Raw genomic sequence first — 7,883 nt, forward strand, 5'->3', positions numbered from 1 at the left:
AAAGATGTGATCATTGAACTATATTCACAGCACATATTTTGATTAAATTGATACAAATGAGAAATTACAAGCATAAATATAATTATATATTATATAATTATAAGTTACTAATAATCTAATTTTACTTTTTTATATTTGTGTACATGTATTTGTGTTCACTTGCACTGTGAGTCCAGGTGTGGTCTCATTCAATTGTGGTTGTTGATTCAGAAGACAAACGCAGTTGACCTTCCCTAGACAAGTCTAATTTTGTTTCTTTTAGGGACAATGTCTTTCACTTGCCTAAAATTCAAAGTGCACCAGTCAGTTATAGAAAAATAACTTCCTATCTTTGCCTCTCCAGTGGTTAGACCAAAAGTATATGATATTACCATGTTTCTATTATTCTTACTCAGATCATGTTTAGGTGTGGAGAGATTTTATGAGTATGACTTTTAACATTCCTAGAAGAAACAGGGTCATCATAAACTCTCATATCTTCTGCTCTTACACTTTTCTTCCACCTTTTCAGAAATGACCTGTGAACCTTATATGCAAGCATTCAACTATATCTGTACCAGTTAGACCTGGGCTCCACAACTTTACATCTCAATTTGTTATGGTCTTATACACCAAATGGATAATCCTAAAAACATACATACAGGTAGCATTATACAGACTGTGCATATTTATTTTGTATTAAAGAATATACAAAAAGACACATGTGTATGTGTATATGTATATACATTATATAGTGCATATATATATACATACATATACATGTGTTACATATATGTACGTGTGTATATGTGTGTGTGTTTCACTCTATCTCTATCTATCTGTGTGTGTGTGTGTGTGTGTGTTTGTGTGTAGTAACAAGTATTCAAAAATGAGCCATGAATTTAAAAGTGAGCAAGGCAGGGCATATGAGAGGTTTTGACGGGAGTAATAGGAAGAGAAAATTATGTGATTATGTTGTACAAAAATTAAAATAAATAATTGTAAATTGTATGCAAAGACAGTTTTCAGTGTTACTTAACATGTTAGTTTTTTATGTTTCAGAGATGGTCATGAATTTTGAACAAGTCTCATGAAAATAATACTGTTCAAGTATTTATATGAGGGATAAAACCATGTTTTCTACCATAAAATTATAGGACTATTTTAATGCAAAAAATAAAATTGGGTTTTTCTTGCACATAAAAAATTCAACTTAGACATAGGCAATTTCTGTTGATTTAGACATAGGCAATTTCTGTTGATTTAGATACTATAAGGATCACTATATTTTACATTATCATAATAATTTAGAATGCAGTAGAAATAAATTGAATATAAGTTGAGAATTTCAAAATGTGGCATCACTGGATACAAAATTATGTAGCTGTCTGTACAAGCATCCAGGTCATGTTCTCATTTCTCAAGTCACCAAATGCACAAACATACCTTTCTTCTATTTATTTATTTATTTATTTATTTATTTATTTATTTATTTATTTATTTATTTATTTATTTATCTATTTATCTATTTATCTATTTATCTATTCATTTATTTATTCATTTATTCATTCATTTCTTTATTTCTTTTACATACCAATCATTGCCCCCCCACCATCCTGGTCCCTTCTCACAGAGTCCCTTCCTCCATCCCTCCTCCCCTTCTCTTCTAAGGGGATAGGCACCCGCATATATCCCACTCACACACCCTGTTACATCAAGTGTCTGCCAAATTAGTAGCATACTTTCCGACTGAGGCTAGACAAGGCAGTCCTGTTGGCAAACAGATTACACAGGTAGGCAACAGATTTAGGGACAGCCACAGCTCTAGTTGATTGTGACTCACATGAAAAACAAGTGGCACATCTACTACATGCTTCGGTCAAGCCTATGTATGCTCTTTGGTTGGTGTCTCAGTCTCTGAGAACTCCCAGGTTTGTTGACTCTGTTGTTCTTCCTGTGGAATTCCTATCCCCTTCAGAACCTTGAATCCTCACCCCAATTCTTCCATAAGTATCCCCTCCCTCTGTTCAATGTTTGGCTGTGAGGCTCTGCATCTGTTTCAGTCAGCTGCTGGGTAGAGCTTCTCAGAGGAGAATTATGCTAGGCCCCTGTCCGCAATCAATATGGGTAGAGCCTCTCAGAGGACAGTTGTGCTAGGTCCCTGTCTGAAATCACTACGGAGTATCATTAACAGTGTCAGGAATTGTTGCTTGCCCATAGGATGTGTCTCAAATTATACTGTTTATTGGTTGGATATTCCTTCAGTACATTTGTCCCTGCATTGCTTTTAGACAGAATGGGGGTTGCTGGAAAATCTTTATGACGTCCCAGATACCTGAGATGGGGGAGGCTTTCAAGAAATCAATTCAATTCTAGGAGTCTAGAACCTTAGCTACGATTCATAATAGTGTGGCTACTGAACCTGAAGTGGCCATCTCCTGTAGCCAGTCAGGATACCCAGTAGAAGGATAAGAAGACCAACACATCCACAGAACTTTTGAATTAATGAAATCATCTACAAAGCCTTCTCTCAGTCCTTATTTTGGTCACAAAAGGAATATCATTGACCACATCAAATATTTACAGAAATTGTAGAAGATGCCAAATGAACTTGGCTATACGGTGATGATGATCACTTCTCTTTGCAGTTTTCAATTAAACATTAGGAAGCCTCTTAAGAGAGTGAATCCTTAAACAAACACTTGTTAGTGAGAATACTTTATTGTTGCAATAAATATGGTCACACTGTGTGCTCCATTTAAAATTCTTGTGGCTCTGAAGACAAGTAACAATCATGGAAAATGGACAGAGTAACTTAGATACTGGGAAATATGAGAAGTTCAAAAGTAATCACTCTTTCCATCATTTTGTTTTTGTGTTCATTGAATGAGAGGTAAGTGCACTGTGCTCAGTTCATTTGTTGTATTCTACATCCTAGTCACTGATTTCAAAGTATCTCCAATGCTGTGGAAGTTCTTAGATTGGAGTGTTTTTCAGTGCCTATAATTTGTATTTCTATTCTCACAGATATCCCATGGTAGACTCTTCTGCAGCATGCTCCTAACCATATGTCCAACCACCTCATCAAGCCAAGAATTATAGGTAGGTAGACTTTAAAAAGTTTGCATGCATATGTATCAAAATATGGCCTAGTCAGCCATCACTGGAAAGAGAGGCCCATTGGACACACAAACTCTGTATGCCCCAGTACAGGGGAACGCCAGAGCCAAAAAGTGGGAATGGGTGGGTAGGGGAGTTGGGGGGAGGGTATGGGGGACTTTTGGGATAGCATTGGAAATGTAATTGAGGAAAATACGTAATAAAAAAAATATTTAAAAAAAGAAGTTTGCATGCATAAACTCTTTTTAATTTTCTTCTGTAACATTGTGTATATCATGAAAATGCCCTTTCAGTATGATTTAGTTATCTGAAGAAGGACCCAATATCGTAAACAGTAACAAAGATTCAGGACCCTACTCATATGAGTATTATAATGAGTTCACAATGGCATTAATATCCATGAATCTTTTGCTTACTTAGTGATCTGTCTCTGTAGCTTTTATTTATCATTCTGTAGAGAACCTCTACTTATTACCCATCATTTCTTTTTCTTTTTTTCTTTTTTTTTTTGTTTTTTTTTGTTTTGATTTTTGTTTGTTTGTTTGTTTGTTTGTTTGTTTGTTTGTTTGTTTGTTTTGAGACAGGGTTTCTCTGTATAGCCCTGGCTGTCCTGGAACTCACTTTGTAGACCAGGTTGGCCTCAAACTCAGAAATTGTATACATTGTGTGCATTATATAACTGAATATTTCCTAGGGGCGGCAAGTCTAGGTATTCATAGGCTGAGGAAGTAGGACTGTAGAAAGATCTAGTCTAGCTCCAGCTTATATTTATGGTGAGATCCCATACAAACTCCTCCACAGCACAAAATAGAAATAAAACACTGACAATTAAATTTGTTATAATTTTATAATATTAAGTCAGTAATTGAATGTGAATATGGAGACATAGGTTCATATCTGTTGATCTTTAAGAAATTTGATCAATACCATCCTATGTTATACTTTGCATAAATGCAATCATAATGTAAGAACTCATTTTCTGAGGGTTTTTTATGCATTTGATTTTTGAGACTACTTTGATCTTTTATTTACATTGCTGTAAGGATCATCATTCTGTATTACCTGTGGCAGTACACTTCCAACACACATGTATGGGGGTCTTGGGTTAGAAACTTCTACTTGTAACACTTACTCAACTATGTTCATAGCAGCCAGAAATTGGAAATAACCTAGATATCCCTCAGCTGAAAAAAATGGATAAAGAAAATGTGGTACATATACACAACGGAATACTATTCAGCTATTTTAAAAAAGACAGCCTGCATTTCACAAGTAAATGGATGGAACTTAAGAATATCATCCTGAGTGAGGACATCCAGTCCCTAAAGACATGCTTATAAATGGGTATTAAGCATAAAATACAAGTTATCGATGCTGTACTCCAGAGATCCAAAGAAGCTAAACAAGTAGGAAGGCACAAGCAAGGTTGCTTGAATTTCACTTAGAAGAGGTAATAAAACAGTCATAAAAAAGACAGATGGAAGAAGGGAACTGAGTGGGAGAGGGCATGGGGAGGAAAGTGGAAATGGTTTCAGGATCAGGTATATGGAAGGACAGAAGAGATGGCATCTCGAGGATGAGACAGAGTCCTGGGATAAGAGGTGCCCAGGAATCAATGGGAGTTACCTTAGATATGACTCACAGCATAGGGCATATGGAGCCTGAGGAGGTTACCTCGTGTGGCCAGGCAAGAATCCCAGGGAGCAATAGGGACAGTATCCAACCCACAAAATTTTCAACCCAAAATTTATCCTATTTACAAGAAATGCAGGGACAAAGATTAGGCAGAGACAAAGAATGGCCCAACTTGAGATCATGAGCAAGAACCAATTCATGACACTAATAATGATACTCTGATATGCTTGCAAAGAGAAGTCTAGCACAAATGTACTCTGAAAGGCTCCACTGAGCAGCTGACTAAAACAGATGAAGACACCCACAGCCAGTCAGTGTATGGAGCTTGGGGATGGGAGATCTCTTATGGAAGAGTAGGGAGAAAGACTGAAGGCCCTGAAGGGGATAGAAACACAGGAAGACCAACAGAGTCAATCTAGACCTTTAGAGGTCTCAGAGACTGGACCACCAACCAAGGTGGTGGTCTCTTCTGGTTTCATTTCCCCACTGTTAGCCATCTCAGCTATTCCCCCACTGTTAGCCATCTCAGCTAAAGTCACTTGGATTGACTCCTGGAATCCTCCCCCATCCCAAGTTTCGAGGGCTTCCTAGAGATTCCCAGCAGACCTGCACTTCAGGCAGATGCAGATTTCCATTCATTCTCCTATCACTCTGGTCCTCTCTCCTGTCTCTCCCCACATCTGATCCTGACCCTTAAATTCCCTTTTCCCACCAGTTCCCTTCCTCCAGCTGCTTCCTGCGACTGTTTTATTTCCTCTTCTAAGTGAGATTAAAGCATCCTCTCTTGGCCCCTTCTTCTTTTTTTAACTTCTTTGGGTCTGTGGAATGTATCAAGGTTATGCTGTACTTTATGAATAATATCCATTCATCAGTGACTACATACTCTGTATATCCTTTTGTGACTGTGACTTTTGGAAAGTGACTGTGTTACCTCACTCATGATGATATTTTCTAGTTTCATCCATTTGCCTGCAAAATCCATAATGTCCTTATTTTTAATACCTGAATAGTATTCCATTGTGTAAATTAGCCACAATTTCTCTATTCATTCTTTGGTTGAAGGACATCTGGGTTATTTCTAGTTTCTAGCTATTACAAATAAAGCTTCTATGAACATAGTAGATCATGTGTCCTTGTGGTATGTTGGAACATCTTTTGAGTATATACCCAGGAGTGAAATATCTGGGTCTTCAGGTAGGAGTATTTCCAACTTCCAAAGAAATCAGCATACTGATTTCCAGAGTGGTACCTGTTCATAATCTCACCAGCACTGAAGTTGTGTTTCACCTTGCTCCACATTCTAGCCAGCATGTGTTGTCCCTTGAGTTACTAATATTAACCATTCTTCTTGGTGTAAGGTGGAATCTCAGGGTCATTTTAATTTGCATTTCCTTGATGACTAAGGATATTGAACATTTCTTTAGGTGCATCTTAACTATTTGCAATTCCTCTTGTTAAGAATTTTCTGTTTATCTCTATACCCCATTTATTTGGGTTATTTAATTTGAAAACTAAAATGCTTCTGTAAGACAAAAGATACTGTCAATAGGACCAAATGGCAATATACAGATTGGGAAAAGATCTTCACTAATGCTACACCTGACAAATGGCTAATATCAGAAGTATATAAAGACTCACTGAAAGTTATTAATGATGATAAAAATTTTTTGCTCTGAAACAGTCTTGCTATGCTGCAGACTATAGTTTTGCAATCTCTCACATACATATTCAAGTTTGGGAATGTTCAATGAAAGGTTTAATTGAAGCATGTTTGTTTGTTTTGTTTTGTTTTGTTTTTGAAATGACTTAAACAGAAAAGTGATGGATGACAAAATGGGGTCCAGGAACTTGGCAATAGGAATACTGCTCTCACTTCAGGGTGTATTTGGAATTCTGGGAAACTTCTCTCTTCTTTTCCACTATCTACTCCTTTACTACAATGAAGGCAAGTTAAAGACCATAGACTTGATTCTTACACATGTGTTTACAGCCAACTCTTTGATCATTTTCTCCAAAGGAATGCTACAGATAACAGGAGCTTTTGGATGGAATCAGTTCTTCAATTATATTGGATGCAATATTATTTTATATATTCTTAGACTTGGCAGGAGTATGTCTACCTACACCACCTGTCTTGTGAGTGTCTTCCAGGCTATCACCATCAGCACCTGAAATTCCTATTGGAAGGATCTCATAGTCAAAATTCGAAGGCTCATGGGTTTCTTCATTTCACTCTGCTGGATCCTACACGTGATGTTGAATATGATTTTTCCTATGTATTCATCCACCAAGGGAAAGACAAAAAATATTACACAAAAAAGAAAATATGCATTCTGTTCCTCTTTTCCAGGTCGTGATAATATAGTAGAATCACTATACATAGCATTTTGGGTATTTCCAGAAGTCTTGCTTTCTGTAGTCCTGGTCATTTCCAGCATCACCATGATTGTCATATTGTATGGACACAAGAAAATGGTTCAACATATACACAGTTCTCATGTTTCTCCCAGAAACTCTCCTGAGTCCAGAGCCACCCAGAAAATTCTAGTCCTGGTGTGCACATTTCTCACTTTTTATACACTATCTTCCATCTTACAAGGCTTCATTACCTTTTCTCAGAATCCTAGTTGGTGGCTAGTTAATATCACAGCTATCATTTCTATGTGCTTTCCTACTGTAGGCCCCTTTGTCATGAGCCGTGATATCATTCTTTCCCGCTTCTGTTTATCTTAGATGAGGAATATATAATTACAATAATCTTTTAATAAAAGTACAAATTATATATTTTAATAATTCAGAGTATCTAAGAATTTAGTCACTATTGTCCTTCAAAATATCAGTGTAATAATTAAAAGGGAGATGATTTTAATACTATGACCATTTCACAGATTAATAGTAGTATATTATTCTTTAGACACTATGGTCTATCTAGCCACAGGTTCTCAACCACATTCACTGTGCTAGTCATAGACTCCATTTCATTGAGTATTCCTTTGAGAATATCATAATTAGTTTGGTTATTTCTGCCATATTTGTGCCACTGTTGAATAAATGGGCCTATCTTGTCAGGCCAAGAGGTTTTTTAGCTCATAGGCTAAAAATATCATCCATATGGCTGGATGATATCTATTCACTTTTTCTCCAGTAAA

General features: G+C 36.6%; 1 pseudogene; it reads left to right on the forward strand.

The window, feature by feature from the left end:
* The first annotated feature begins 6,555 nt into the window (after window positions 1-6,555).
* Window positions 6,556-7,482, forward strand: LOC110284253 (annotated as a pseudogene).
* Window positions 7,483-7,883: the final 401 nt, after the last annotated feature.

The sequence above is a fragment of the Mus caroli genome, chromosome 17 (assembly GCF_900094665.2).
Source record: "Mus caroli chromosome 17, CAROLI_EIJ_v1.1, whole genome shotgun sequence".
In the NCBI taxonomy this organism is placed as follows: Eukaryota; Metazoa; Chordata; class Mammalia; order Rodentia; family Muridae; genus Mus; species Mus caroli.